The sequence below is a fragment of the Chelonoidis abingdonii genome, chromosome 5 (assembly GCF_003597395.2).
Source record: "Chelonoidis abingdonii isolate Lonesome George chromosome 5, CheloAbing_2.0, whole genome shotgun sequence".
In the NCBI taxonomy this organism is placed as follows: domain Eukaryota; kingdom Metazoa; phylum Chordata; order Testudines; family Testudinidae; genus Chelonoidis; species Chelonoidis abingdonii.
The window spans coordinates 99,131,923-99,147,943 of NC_133773.1; positions in this window are offsets into that span (position 1 = coordinate 99,131,923).

Below are 16,021 nucleotides of genomic sequence, written 5' to 3' on the forward strand. Positions count from 1 at the left end.
GAAGTGGGGTATAGCCCACAAAAGCTTATGCCCAAATAAATTTGATAGTCTCTAAGATGCCACAAGGACTCCTTGTTGTTTTTAATATCAGTGTGTCCACGTGCATATGGATGGTTGCTTGGTAAGCTACACCTGCATATAAACTTTATTGTTTTTACTATGTTTTTTCTGTAATGCTTTTTTTTGAATAAATACTACAGAAAGCTGGCTGGTGACTGGCTAACCCTGTCATTGCCCCTGAGAGAACAGGACTGCAGTTACTGAGCTAAAGTCAGACCTGCTGAGATAATCACAGTGAAGTGCAGGAATCTATAGTCTCAAGCTCAGGTTTGAGGGAGGGAGTAATGGTATTCTGCCTGGAGAAGGCTGACATAGGGCTTAGAACAAAGTGTGGGTGCCCTCAAGGATGCCCAATGGGGTCAGAGATGCAGTTACCTTGGGAACCTCAACAATAGCTTCATATCATGCTAATGTATTGATATTATCACATACTTCTTACCAGTACAGACAGTGACATGAATTCATAACCTCACACTGATGTGATTCTACGACATTAGTGCATAACTTCACACTGAAATAAGATGAAGTGACAGCGTTACTGCATAACATCATGATGTATCCGTGCGGATCGGTAATGTTAGTACATATCCTCACACTATACTGATATGGCATGACTGTGTTGTCAGATAACGTCCCTGATACAGTCCAACATGACTGTATTTTCCCATAAACTCCTGATGTGTCCATGCAACATGATGTTATTTATTTAAATTTTAAATAAATAATAAATGCCTATCCAAGACTGTACGCACTGTAACATGCAATAAATATAAGTAAATTAAACCTGAGAAGCATTAAAATCAGTTCACAAGAACATAGCCAGCCAGTCACCTATCCCCTTCATCATCTAGGACAGAGGTTCTCAAACTGTGGTCCGTGGACCACCAGTGATCTGCAAGCTCTGTTCAGGTGGTCCACGGATAGTTTCCTCTAAGGTGCGCGCCTGGGAGGCCACACACAAAAGAATGAAGGACCACCCGCCTAATTAGTGGAGCCACGCAGCCCTGAAGAAGAAGCACATGTAAGGTGAGGTGGTGGCCTTGGGGGGAATATAGGACAGGTGGGAGAAGGCAGTGGGGTGAGAATATGGGATGGAGGGAATATGGGATGTGCAGGGCTGCAACAGCCAGAGAAAGAGGCAACTTTCCCCAGCTCCAGGGCTGTGGCGGCTGGGGAGAGACCCCCCTCCTTCCCAGCCCCAACTTGGGAGCTGCTGCGGTGGGGGAGAGACAGAGAGACCCCCTCCTTCCCAGCCCCAGCTCGAGGGCTGCCAAGTCCAGGGAGAGAGGCCACATCCATTGCATTAGAAAGGTAAGACTACTGATATTAAAATACGAGTTGTGTGTTTTTATTTGTAGAACAAAACAACTTTAATTATTATTAAGGTTTTTTTTTAATATAGTGCTTTTATCCAAAGAGCTTTACAATAGTTAGTTAACGGTACAAACAACATTTGGAAAGATCATTAAGTGGTCCGCTGAGACCATCAGCAATTTTCAAGTGGTCCGCGAAAAAAAGTTTGAGAACCACTGATCTAGGAAGTTGGACCCAGATCCTCAAAAGTATTTAGGTGCCTGACTCCCACTGACTTCAATAGGCCTTAGGTGCCCAAATACGTTTGAAGATCTGGTCCTTATTTAGTGCATGACCATCCAGATTCAGCAAGATGATATGATATATAGTCTCACAGCAAGTTGATGCAAATTTTGCAAGGTAGTAGTGCCTAAGTTTGCATTATTGAATAAACTCTCAGAAGTGTCAGTCCTAGTTTATATATTTTAAAATCCACCTTAATTGGACCAAGCAGGTCTGAAACTTGTGCCATACATATGATTTTAAAATGAATTAATTAGTTACCTCACAACAGAACTGATATTTAATTTAAAGTTAAGAATCCTTGCACTTTAAAACTGGAGAACTTAAATACAGGTTTGTTGTAATCTTTTTAATTTCATCTGAGGCAGAAAATGTTAACCTTTGAAAGGGTTACTCCGAAGATACAGGTCACACCCCTTCCCGCCTCTAGATTTATTGATTAAGGGACCAAACCAGCACGGATAGCGGCAACAAATAACAATTTATTAAACAAGGACCCCCAAAATAACCATAACAAGTATAGAAAACCACTTGGTTGCTAACTGAATAATAGGCTTTAAGCCCAGAATCTCAAAAAACAATACACACTATGGGTGGGGAAAAGAAGAGGATAAAAGGGATTAACACATCATCATTCTTCACAATAGATATGGACACCAGAGAAGACTATCAGTATCACAGGAAAACAACAAGGATTCAGGAACGAAGGGCACCACGAAGACATCAGGACACACCGGGATCAGGCACAGGTAAGCTACTCTTCTATCTTCTCTTGACACAACGTTTCTATTCTTGACATGACGTCTTGGCTGTGAGCAAGCACAGACACCGGACTGCTGCTATGGTAGACAGCGACTGGTACCAGGTGAGCAAGCCTTATATACGCTGCTGATTACCAAGTCACCTGACCTCTGCTTTCCCGCCTCACAAGAAAAGAGCACCAAACCTTTCAATAAGAAAGGGGCTCAAAATGGAGGATAAACAATAACTTGTAAGAAACAAAATGGTGAAAGCAAAAATTTCCTTACAGAACCACCTCCTATGTCTATAGTCTGAGAGCTTTATTCATCCTATGTAAATCTGGAGTAACTCCATTAAAGTCAGTTTCTAGTCAAGGAGAACAGACTCAGGTCTTCACCATCTGGCATTTTTGCATTTCACTTTTCATCTTCTGACATGATTTGAACTCTGTGTTTTTCTCAACGATATATATGAGGTTCCTCCTCCTGGTGACAGAGATTTTGGGAAACAAAACCATCTGCTCAGATTTCTAATATCTCAAGATACTTAAAGTTACTCTTTATTAGCAAAAAGGCATATTTAGGTGACTAAATATACTGGAATCAACATCAGCTAATCAGAGTAATTTCTGATTTATGATAATTAACTCTGAGGATTGATTGGAAAAGATTCAGTAAACCAGAAGAGCATGCAGTGAAATACCTAGCTAGGCAGGGAGTAAAAGAACATTGGCAGCTAATAACAGTTATAAGTAAGGCCTAGAGCTGATTAACAAACTTAAATTGAAAATGTAGGATCCAATTCTTCACTTATTTGTATCTTGTGCAGTCACTTACACTTGGCTAAAGTGAGTGCAAAGTGGGCCCCAGTGCAGCACTTCTCTTTTGGTAGTGTTTTTACACTCATTTTCCACAAGTGTAAATGATTACCCAGGGTGCAAGACAGTTCGGAATCAGAACTGTAAATGTGGCCATAAGATGTTGCACAAGGGTTTTTGTATTCAGTAAAACTAAATATAACCAACAAAAATGTGTATTATGTTAAGTTGGAAATTTCTACTGTATATCCTAAGCCAAAAAGAAAAACTGATGTGAAATTGGAATTAAGGTTGTGCGTATAGATCAGTAATTATCCCCTTAAAAAAGCATTAAAAATCTACGAAATTCAGAGTTTAGATTGAAACTTAAAAGAAATCCAATCATGTTCAGGTATGGCAATGCACAGTTAAGGCAACTATACACCTTAACTCTGCCCTATAGTGATGTCATGAGAAAAGAAAACTAATCTATCTTTAAAAATCATTTTTGTCTGATCTGAAACCACAAACATTAAGGCCCAGATTCACAAAGGCACTTAAGTGCCTAACTCCCATTGAAATCAATGGGAGTTAGACACCTAAAACATTTGTGAATGTGGGCCTAGAATACCTTAATCAGAATCATATGGTTATTACCTGTCATTGATAGCTCAGGAATGACTAAATGCACACATATAAAGTACTCACCTCCAGTATCTGCTTTGTTACCTGCTGCTCGTACAGACTATAGACTCTCTCTTTAGTACAAAGAATATTACAGATTTATCTTAGCCTAGGGTGACCAGATAGCAAGTGTGAAAAATCGGGATAGGGTGTGGCGGGAAATAGGAGCCCATATAAAAAAAAACCCCAAATATCGGAACTGTCCCTATAAAATCGGGACATCTGGTCACCCTAGCTTAGTCCCATAGAAATCTGATGTTATTTCATTGTTTATTACCAGACTCTAATAACTTTGGAAAGGCCAAACCTTGACATTTACATTATGGAAAACTGTGTGAAATAAATTAATCCCATATAACTTCAAAATATCACACGTTTGGCTGTGACAAGTTGAGAGCAATTCTCAAGTGGTGTTCCTCTTGTCTTGGGTTCGTTTTAATTTTTCTGTGGTATTTTCCCTTTTTTTTTCTTTTTGTGCGTCCATAAATTTATATCTATATCAGTCGTTGCTTTTCATTTGATGAGAATCTCTTCTCTTGAGTTTTATGGACAACAATACGGTCCCTTTTAATCTGAGGAGGAAAAAACAAAGTGGTAGCTTAAGTGGTAGCTGCCTCAACTATTGGTTTTCCCCCTTTCCTGTTTCCTCTCTGCTATAATGTCATGGATTGAGCCGCAAAGGAGGAGCAGGAATTGATTCCTATGTTATTACTGATTTGGCTCTCTACCATTACAAGAAGATTTTACTATCCCATCAAGCTGTCAATTTTCTCTCTTCTATCTCTATCAGTTGTTTGGTAGAATCTCATAATAATTGCTAAGTGAGGAGTTATTTATCTCATTGGGAATCCATTCCCATTACTGGTAGGTGGCAGCAGGACACCCTTGGCACAGTAAATTATACAGAGATGGCCTATTTCATTTGAAATTTTAACTAACACATTTCCTTTTGTTTCCCCTCAAGATATGGTGTGATTATAAGCCTATCAGGCTAGGAGAAAGCAGTGAGAATAAGAACACCCGATCTTCCTTCTGTGATGGGGTATACAAACCCCACACTGTGCAACAGGGGGTTGAGGACTGCACTGGGCTCAGCCAGTTCTGACCCACCACACCTGTGAGGCATTCACAGTCTGGAAGAGAGGCTTTAAAAGGGAGAAGAACAGGTCACTTGTGGGCAGACTAGGGAAGAGAACAGACCTTCAACCTTCAGCTTCTGAGGAAATGGCTGACTGAAGGCAGGAACTTCCCAGACAACCACTGCCTGAAGGCCCCTCCCTGTGGGAAGAGAGGATCAGATTCTGATACACACTGAGAGGAAGTCATTCTCCTCTCTCTCTTACTAACTCCATATATTTGTGCTAATTCCCCTTGATTTTTGTTTATGGACTACCCTGGAAGGGGAGAGACTTTGAAGTGACAGGCCAGAGACCAAGTCACAGGAAGAGACAGAGCAGCCAATGTCAGTAGACCCCAGCAGACAGAGTGCTGCTACGCCATGCCCAGCCATGAGGAGGTGCCAGTGATGAGTTGACTCCTTCACACATTCTCTTACATTATAAAAATGTGGGCACATCAGGCCAAATCTTGAGCTGTGGCTTCTAATTTTTCAATTGCAAAGATGCATACATCCATTTCCAGCATTTACAATTAGCATTTACAAAACCCCATTTGTGTGCATAAATGTGGGTTTAGCTCACACATAAAATGAAATAATAATACTTTGCATTTATTTAGTATCTTTAATCTGAAGCTCACAACTATGCTGCGAGTTAGGTACAGTCTGGAGATTGCCGGTCAGAAAAGTTAATGATTTGCCCATGGACATATGAGTCAGTGGCAGGAGTGGGAATTTAACCTAGGGTTCCTGACTCCCAGTTTTCTTCTTTAACCCAAAATCACTACTGCTTCCATACAGAGTTATCTGCAAAATTTCGTATGCAAATTTAGAAGCCACTTTGGGTATGTCTACACAGCAATATAAGCCTAGGGTTAGTGGGACTTGAGTCAACTGACCCATGTCAGGAAACCCTGGGCTTGAGTGTCTACACTGCATTTTAACACTAGGTTAAGGATTTTCTGACCCACGCTTGAACCTAGGGCTCTAGGGTCCATACGACAGTGCACAGACCCAAGTCAAAGTAACCCTATCCCAGATTGCCTAGCGCCTCCCCTTTCCCCTGCAGTGCTGACACTGTAGCCCAGTGTTTCTCAAATTTTTTGCACTGGTGTTCCCCTTTGGACTTAAAAAAACCATGACCCCTCTACTAGAAAAAATTGCGACCCTCTACATTAAGCTTGGGACTCAGGCTTCAGCCCCATCGGGCGCGGGGCTCCAGACTTCAGTCCCACACCAAGCAGGGCTGAAACATGTGAATTAGCTTTGCAGGGCCCCCTGTAGCATGGGGCCCCAGGCAATTGCCCTGATTCCTACTTCCTAGTGTCAGCCCTGCTTGCAAACCCCTAAACCCATTCCATGACCACCCTAAGGGTCACGAGCCCCCGATTGAGAAACATTGCTCTAGCCCTGCAAATGTGTTCCACTGTGGGAAAACTCTACTGCCCACCCAGTTTCCTACCTGTGATGGTGGTATTGATGGGGCTCAGGTGCCCATAAGGAGCACATGAGTACACAAATGGCATAATAAGCTCTTTCTGTGGCTGTCTCAATAGAATGCCTGCAGTTTGAGAAGGCTTTATACTGAATTATCATCTAATCTGAGAAGTGGGCTCCAGGGCCACTCAGAGGATTCAGGGAGCCTGGAGCAAAGTGAGGGAGCTGCAGCACTTGTACTCACCCAGCAGCGGTCCAGGCCTTCGGCAGCGGGGGGCCCTTCAGTAGCTCCGTGTCTTCAGCAGCACTGAAGGACTCCCTGCCACCAAAATGCTGGCCAAAGACCCGGACCGCTGCCAGGCCAGGGCTCGTGGGGCCCCTGCGGGGCACGGGGCCTGGGGCAAATTGCTCCACTTGCTCCCCTCTCTAGGCAGTCCTGGTGGGCTCTCCACCTTTATGTTGAGTCACCTGGGCAGAAAAATGCCTATGTGCAGCTGTTCTAATTAGGATAATTAGGACATTAGTCTCCAGGGCTGTCAAACTATTAAAATGAAACTTTGCAATTCTTAATTTTTACACTGGGATGTTCAATGAAGGTGTTTTTGTTGACTGTTTTTTTATTTTTATTTTTTTGTCTGTTTGTTTTGAAGTTTGATGTAAAATGTGAGTGTCAGAGGAAGAAGGCACACACACCCCCCAGCCTGGCTGTTTGCAGCTGCAGAGCGGTGAAATGCATCCCCGGGGCTTGGGGTGCAGTGTGTTCCAGCACCCCTTTGGAATCCCTTATCCCTGCCCCTGCTGCACTCCAGGAGGCAGGGTTAAGGGATCCCCAAGAGGCTGTGGGGAAGCCATGGGACTGGCTTTCACTCACCACCCTCGCAGTATATGCTGCCTTGGTGCCTCTGCACATGCAGCCCCAGGAGGCAGGCGGAGTTCGGAAGCAAGAGCCAAAGAGTGGAGCAGGACCAGGCGGCTGCCTTGCAGGGAGGGTTAGCGGCAGAGCCCTCAGCTTTGCATGGCTGGGGAGGAATGACCCCCAACATTCTGGCAGCAGGAAGCCACCTCCCACCTGTCAACTTTGCTTCCTGCTCCAGGCCAGCTCCAGGCAGCAGCAAGGAGGAGCTGAAACAGGAAGGGGGAGCATGCTCAGCCAGGCAGTAAAGGCACGTCCTGCCGCTGCGCTGGCTGCCTGCAGTGCTGCTCTTCTGCTGCTGAGAACGAGTCTGTGGGGGACTTCTAGGACCTGAGTCAAGTCGAGGCTGTGTGCACACAGGAAAGCAATAGGGCTCAGATCCTAGGTCCCAGCTTAACACAGTCTCAGACCCTCCAGCCCTGCAAGGTCCTGGGACAGTAGGTCTGAGCCCTAGGTTAGCATAGTTGGCATGTGGATGCAAAGGGGGTTAGGTTTGAGCCTATGCTCAAGCCTGGGTTTACCTTGCTGTGTGGACACACCATTTGAGGGCCAGTGAAAACAGATCCTTTCATGGTTAGTTTACTTTTAAAAACACATACATATTTTTACTGTGAGAGGAGCATTAGAGACATTGTAGAAATATTTTATAAATCCATTATTATAATAATTGATCTTACACATCCACAATAAAATATATTTATTATATATAACAGGGGTTGGCAACCTTTACAAAGTGGTGTGCCGAGTCTTCATTTATTCACTCTAATTTAAGGTTTTGTGTGCCAGTAATACATTTTAATATTTTTAGAAGGTCTCTGTCTATAGGTCTATAATATAGAACTAAACTATTGTTGTATGTAAAGTAAATAAGGTTTTTAGAATATTTAAGAAGCTTCATTTAAAATTAAATTAAAATGCAGAGCCCCCCCTCACCCCGACCGGTGGCCAGGACCCGGGCAGTGTGAGTGCCACTGAAAATCAGCTTGCGTGCCGCCTTCGGCACACATGCCATAGGTTGCCTACTCCTGATATATAACAATTATTTAACCCCTTCTTTTTTCTCAGCAAAGGACCTTGCAGGTTCCATGCCTGTCAGGAACTCAGTTGGCTCAGGTTGTGGTTGCCAAGCAACTCGATGAGCTGGCTATTCCCAATAAACCCTCACTAAATAATAGCGCTCCCTGGTTGGACAGAAGGAACAACAGCTCACCATTTAAGCCTTGTTCCAGCACATGCTTGCTGCTGCTCCTAGTCCCTGCCTTCTTCAGAACTCCTGGTTCCAAATCACTGGCTTGCCTCCTGACCACTACTCCGATTCTTCTCCAATCACTAGGCCAGACTCCTGTTCCAACCACTGGGTTGTACTGCCTATACTCTGGTGTGTGTGAGACAGTGTCTTTGTCACCTTTGAACTTCCGCAACTCACTCTACCTAGAGCTGAAGGTAAATGCCAGATGGAAACTACAAATTGTACAGCAGATACCTATCTGCTTAGTGAGGAACAAAGGATGGCATGAACACATCATACCAGTGCTCTCTGACCTCATCTTGCTCTCTATTTATTTGTCCTGTAGATTTAGGACACGGACCTCACACTCAAGGACCTTAATGTCTAGGACTAGGCTGTCTCAGGATTACCCACCCATCCAGGACTATCCAAGAAGGCAACCCTCCATGGGAATTTTACAGTGTGTCATGCCCAAATTAAGATTCTTATTCTGGGTGCAGGAGTCAGAGCATTTTTGGTGGTGGAAAACATTGGCACAGCACATTAGATGGAGTCTAAGTTTGTGTTCAGATCTATACACAAAATCCGTTTCTTCAGTGACATTGTAAATAAGAAGAGGGCAGCATTATCTCCTATAAATGTAAACAAACTTGTTTGTCTTAGTGATTGGCTGCACAAGAAGTAGGACTGAGTGGACTTGTAGGATCTGAAGTTTTACATTGTTTTGTTTTTGAGTGCAGCTATGTAACAAAAAAAATCTACAGTTGTAAGTTGCACTTTCACAACAAAGAGATTGCACTACAGTATTTGTATGAGGTGAATTGAAAAATGCTATTTCTTTTAACATTTTTACAATGCAGATATTTATAATAAAAAATAATATACGCTTTTATTTCAATTACAACCCAGAATACAGTATAGATAAAAATTTAGAAAAACCTCCAAAATATTTCAGTAAATTTCAATTGGTATTCTACAGTGCGATTAAAACTGTGATTAATCATGCTTCATTTTTTTAATTGCGATTATTTTTTTTTAGTTAATCACATGGGTTAACTGCAGTAATCAAAGGCCCTAGTCTGAACACATTTAATAATGGAGGGTAAATATTTTTACAGATTGAGAAACTGACTCACACAGAGGTTGAGACTTGTCCAAGTTCACCCAGTACGTCAGTTGAGTCTCCACCCCCCTCTCACCCCGCCATGTGTTGTAATCCCTAGGCCATATGAATTTAAACAGACAAGTTTGATAAATTTTATGTTTTGTCTTATGTGAAAAAAGTTTTCAGACACATGCATCCCAAACTGGTATTCCTAGTGAGTCTGTTATATCTTTGGAAGTAGGATGTTTTGCGCATATATGCAATAATTCAGGTATCCTCAACATAGGGGCAGGTAACCAACCACCTATCTGGTGGTTGTACTCCTGGTAGATATACTCCTACCTACTTGTAAATTAGCTGCTTGAATCAGGGGGCCTGTTAATACTTGTGTTAACCGTTGGAATGGCTACACTGCAAATGCAAAAAGACTACTGACAACAAGTCTCAGGGCCCAGGTCAACTGACTCGGGCTCAAGGGTTCACACTATATGACTAAAAATAAAAGTGTAGAAGTTTGGGCTCAGGGTGTAGCCTGAGCTCGGAGACCCTCTCCCACAATCTGGGTTTCAGAGCCTGGGCTCCAGCCCAAGCCTCAACATCTACACTGCTATTTCTTGCCCCATAGCTCTGAGATTTGCTGCCAAGAGTCTTTTTTTTTTTTTGTTTTTTTGCAGTGGCAGATGTTCCGTGAGGTTCCCCTTAGTTGTCCCAGTATGAGCCCTCCATCTAGAATTCTGCTTTCCAAGTCACCCTGTAAGCCCGTCGGTCCGGGCCTCGTCCCCTCAGGTGCGGCGGGGAGCCAGGGCGCCTCTTCTAGGCAGCGGACGGGTTCCACGCCGGTCCTGTACTAGGGTCACACAAATGAGGTCTATGGCCCTGGCCCTTAGGCGGGGGGGGCACCAAACAGTATAGGCTCTGCTCCTGGTCACAGGGGCTGAGCAAGCAAAGTCTATAGGCCCTGGCCCTTAGGCAGGGCGGGCACCAAACAGTTCAGGCTCTGGCCTTTGGGCAGGCAGAGCAGTAGCAAAGTCAGGGGTCCTGGCCCTCAGGCAGGCGGGGCCACCAAACAGTTCAGGCTCTGGCCCTTTGGGGCAGGGCAGAGCGGTAACAAAGTCTAGGGGCCCTGCCCTTTAGGCAGGGCGGGGCACCAACCAACGTAGCACACGCTCAGGGGTTCTGGGTGAAGGGAATCTGCACACGGTTACGGGTGGCAGGGGGAACGCAGGCCCACCCACTCCTCGCGTTCCAGCCCGGGCCCTGGTAGCAGCAGTCGCCGCTAAGGCGGTCAGTGGGATCCGAACCGAAACACACTGACAGGGTGATCAGTAGGGCTCCCAACGAAACACACTGACAGGGTGGGGGTGGGGATCCTGGCCGATACACACGGCCATAGGCTCAGGGGCCTCTGCGGCCTGGCTGTCGTCAGCCACCCGGCTACTTCCAACTTCCCCCTCCCCTGTATACCTTGTCTCTCCGTCGGCGCAGTCCGGTGGGTCCCAGACCATAGGTTCCTCGAGAACTGGGGAGAGAACAGGCTCTGGCAGCTCCTCGGCCAGTGGGCGCAGGGTAGTCAGGCTGAGGGTCCTCAGGATACCCGGCACGGGGCAGGTCCGGCCAGCGCTCCTCTGGATACTTGGCCCAGGTAGGTCGGCCAGCACTCCGGGATAGGTGAGCACAGGGCAAGCTGGGCCGAGCGGAGCTCGGGCCTCCACGTCTGTACTCTTCGGCGTCCTGGCAAATGAGTCTGCGGCCCTGGCTTTTATACTTCCTGTCCCGCTCCTTGACTTCCGGGGGGCGGGGACAGGCGGTACTGCTCGCCCACGGAGGTCTGCCCTCTGGCTCTTCCCCCTCAGGTTGGGCGGGCAGCCAGGGTGCCTCCTAACACACCCCCTTCCAAGCTTCTCAAACCTTCCTTTTGGCTGTGACATACAGCACAGGTAACATCTTCCACTGAAGAACAGCAAGTTCTGAGATATGACACCTTTTTCTTTGATTTTCTCTGGTTAAGCTCCTTCACCTCCACATCCATAGTGTTGCTTTTCCCTCCACCAGGGAGACAACATGAATATTTTTTCTGAGACTATAACTAATGTCGTCCTTGGTTAGCCAACTGAGTGTACTCAAAGAGCAGGCTGTTGACGCCTCCAGTGAAACCAAGTAATGACCTCCTGATGTGCCAGGTCTCCAAGTGGCCAAGAGTTGGACTCCTGAAGCTCTGTATATTTAACACAACACTGTTGCTGTGCCACTGGCTGACAGGGAATTTGCCTTGTTTACTTCAAACACTTATGCATGTGGTTAATTTCAAGAATGTGAATAATCCATTTACTTCAGTCAGAAACCTTAGATATAAATGTGCTAGGGAAAAGATTGTCTCTATTTTGTTGGTACAGATACAATAAATAAATAATAAAATTATTATTTTAATTTCAGCACAATCAAATAATAGCAATAAAGGAAAGAGCGACAGTATGAGGCTTGCATAATAGTAGAGTAACCTAAGTTATGCACCATTTACAGATTAGTTACCTCAAAACATTTCACTGATAACACTGTATTAAAATAATTCTGTGTTACAGTACAAAGCAATATGGAAGTCTGTCATAAACAGATAGCTAAGGGTTAATGTTTTTTTACCTGTAAAGGGTTAACAAAGGGAACCAAACACCTGAGCAGAGGACCATTCAGGAAACCGGATTTTCAAAGTGAGGGGAGGAACTCTGGGTGTATTTTGTCTTTGTTCTGTCTGTTTGTTTCTCTCGGCTATGAGGGAAGAGCTTTTTTTTTTTCTATCTCCAAGCTTCTTCTACCCTCTGTTCCAAGTTGTGAGTACAAAAGGAAAAGCAATAGTTTATATGTATTTTGTATTACAGTGTGGGGTTGCTGGAATGTTAAATTGGATATCTTTTGAATAGGCTGATTATTCATTATTTCTTTAAGCATAGCCCTGTGTTATGTCATCTTGAGCAGTGATCATGTCATGTGTTTTTTCTTTCTTTTTTATATAAAGCTTTCTTTTTAAAACTTGTTGATTTCTTTTCCTAGTTAAGAGCAAGGGGATAGGAAATCTCTGTGCCAGGGAGTACTGTCTCTCTCAGGGAAGATTGGGAGGGGGAGAAGAAGGAGGATGGAAAGGTAAATCGTCCTCTCTGTTTGTGTTTCAAGGGATTGAAGCAGGGAAATCTCCTAGTATCCCAAGGTGGGAAAATCTGGGAGGATAAAGAGCAGGAGGGAATGGGTTATTTCCCTTTATTGGAGGCTCAGGGCATCTGAAAGTCTTGGGGTCCCCCAGGGAAAGGTTTGGGGAGACCAGAGAGTTTATCAGGTACTCAGAATCCTGATTGGTGGCAGCGAGATAAGATCCAAGCTGGTAATTAAGCTTGGAGGTTCATGCTAAGCACCCAGATTTTGGACGCTAAGGTCCAGTTTTGGGACAGAGGCTTATTACAAAGTCTAACACAGAAAGAAAAGTGAATATCACTAAAAATGAATAATGAACATTATTTGTGACAAAAATAGCAGTTAGTAAAAGCATACAATATTTCACAGGGCTTTTTCAGTGTTATTGACATTGTAATTTTTCTGGCATTTACAGTGCTATAATTGCATGATAGCTTGAAGGAATTTTGTGGTATTTCTCAAAGAACAGCAGAGTTTACCAGAAATACTTTTTTTTCCCAAAACTGTTAAGAGGACTTTCATGCTTTTTAATCTATTCTTTTGAAAATGGAAAGCACATGCCATGTAATCATGACTTCCTGGGATTCTGAAAGACTAATAAAAGAGGCACATTGATACCCAGTGAATAGAAATACAGTTATTGCATTTTGGATTTGATCTGTTCTGGGTCCTCTTTATGCTCAAATCATAATTTTAAAAGGTTGTTTTCATGAAACCTTGCACATTCCTAGTTATCAGAAATCTAATTTCGTCCCACTGTGTTGATCAGTGTGAGTAAAAAATTAAGTTTTTTCCTATTCTATAATTTGTTATATATGTTAGATGTATCACAATGTCATCAGTCTCTCTGATTTGAAAAATAGTAGAAACTGATGTAAAGTATGTGTATGTTGTGTAAGAATGGGGTTGGCTCTTCCATTCCATTGGTTTCTAAAAACTTTTTTCAGTAATGTTATCAACTGAGATCACTATGAGTAAAGTTATTAAAAGATATTATCAAAATGTGTCTTTTTTTAAAGGAAGAATAAAATTCTTAAGACTATTAGAAGAAAGCTTGGTAGTGCAGAGGTTAATCCTGCATAACCTCTCACCTCTGGTTGAAATCTGTTTTTAGGATCACAAGTAAAAATCAATTTACTGTCCTTATCATTGTTCCCTGAAGATGTTTGTCCAAGTGACAAGCCGCCACACAATTCATTGTGTTTGTCAGTCTAAAAAAATAAAAGCTGCTTGAAAGGGCAATAAGATGTTTTCTAGCTTGTGGAGTAAGCTGGGCCAAAGTCACAACTAGTCTGTGCCTCAGTTTTTCCAACTGAAAATTGGGTTAATAAAACAAACCTTTGTAAAGCGCTATGAAAGCCTCAGATTGAAGAGACTGAGGGCACAGATCTTGGTCCTGTTCTGGTCCTTTGTGCCATTCTGGCACTGTAAAGGGGCTGTAGAACCAGCTTAATCAGAATAGATGGTATAATGTCAGCTATGCTGTAGAACTGAAGTAGTGACTCCATGCCACCGCTGTTCATAGAACCATAGAGAGTGTGATCAGGAAGCCTCTGTGTTCTGTCTATTCCAGGCTACCTAAGGCTTTGGGCAGCTGAGCATATAGGCAGCCTTTGGGTTGTTCTTATTTATGCTAGAGCCAAACTGACTCTTGGCCAGCACTAGGATTAAGGAGTTACAAAGGTGGAATAAAGCAATTGTTCTGACTCTCACACCTCAGAACTTGTACTGAGCATAGCTTGGCCTTTTCAACAATAGAACTTTATATACATGCATATTTATTATTCTTTATTTTTATTTGCAGTGTTGTGGTAGCCATGTTGGTCCCAGGATATTAGAGACACAAGGTGGGTGAGGAAATATCTTTTATTGGACCAACTTCTGTTGGTGTAAGACAAAAGACTCATAGACTTTAAGGTCAGAAGGGTCAGAAGGGACCATTATGATCATCTAGTCTGACCTCCTGCACAAAGCAGACCACAGAACCCTACCCATACACTTTTATAACAACCCCTAACACATGACTGAGTTATTGAAGCTTATCTGTTTCACAAACAGAAATTGGTCCAATAAGAGATATGACTCCACCCACCTTGTCTCTTCATCATTTATATTGTTCACTTGATGGGGACTCAGTTCTAGTCTTTCTGAAGATTAAATTGCTGTTGTCTTAAATAGAAATTTCACTAGCATAAAATCTCCAAGATCAGGACACAGGATACATTATTATTGTTATTAATCATTTAAGCTACAGGAGCTACCACAGGTCCCCATCAGGACGAGGGCTGCTTTGTACTTTGTTCTTTAGCAGAATCTATCACCCAAGGAAATTCAGTTCCTACTTTAAACCTTGGCTTCTGAGAGGTATTTGGTTGAATTTTAGGGAAAATTCTGATATTTGGCTTGGCCAAATCAGTTTTCAAAGGCATATTCAAAGTTGAACAAGTAGGAGAAGACCATCCTCCCTCCTCACTGTGCCTGTAAGAAGGCTGCCTCAGTCGCTATTGCTCCCATTCATGGCCATTTCCTGTCAGGTTCTCTCACTGTTGTTCTCATCTAATCTCCTGCCTTGTAACAGACCTCTTCTTCCCACTGTCTTTCTTACTGTTGTTCTTTCCCATTCCCTCCCAGGTTTCAGGACAGCATCCAAGTTAGGAGTGAACTCAAACACCCTGTAGGTTTCTAGGGAGGTTACTTGTCTCCTTGCTTGATGCAATCTGTAAGTTAAAACAAACTTTTTATACTATCCACAAACTTTGTTTACAAGAGGCAAATAGGATTGTGATGGTGCCAACTTTCTTAAGATGTTGCAATGTACATAGGCATATAACCACATTATACAGCAGGCCTTGATTGCTAAAGGAGATGAAGCACACAAAGAAAAGCATGGCTCAGGAATACAAATACAATGAAAAGAGCATTAATTGTACATGAAACTTTTAAGTACACGGACACATCCCACCACACAGATACCAGAACCAGGATGGACACCGCAGTTTATACTTTGTTGCCTCTCAGTGAAACAGTGCTGAACAGGTTAAACCCAAACTGAATTTAGTAAGGTTGAAACATCCATTTCATCAAGAAATACTGAGGGAAACATAGGTAAAAATTGGTAGCATTACATCATAACTCAATAACACACTTGAAAAGTGGAATATATT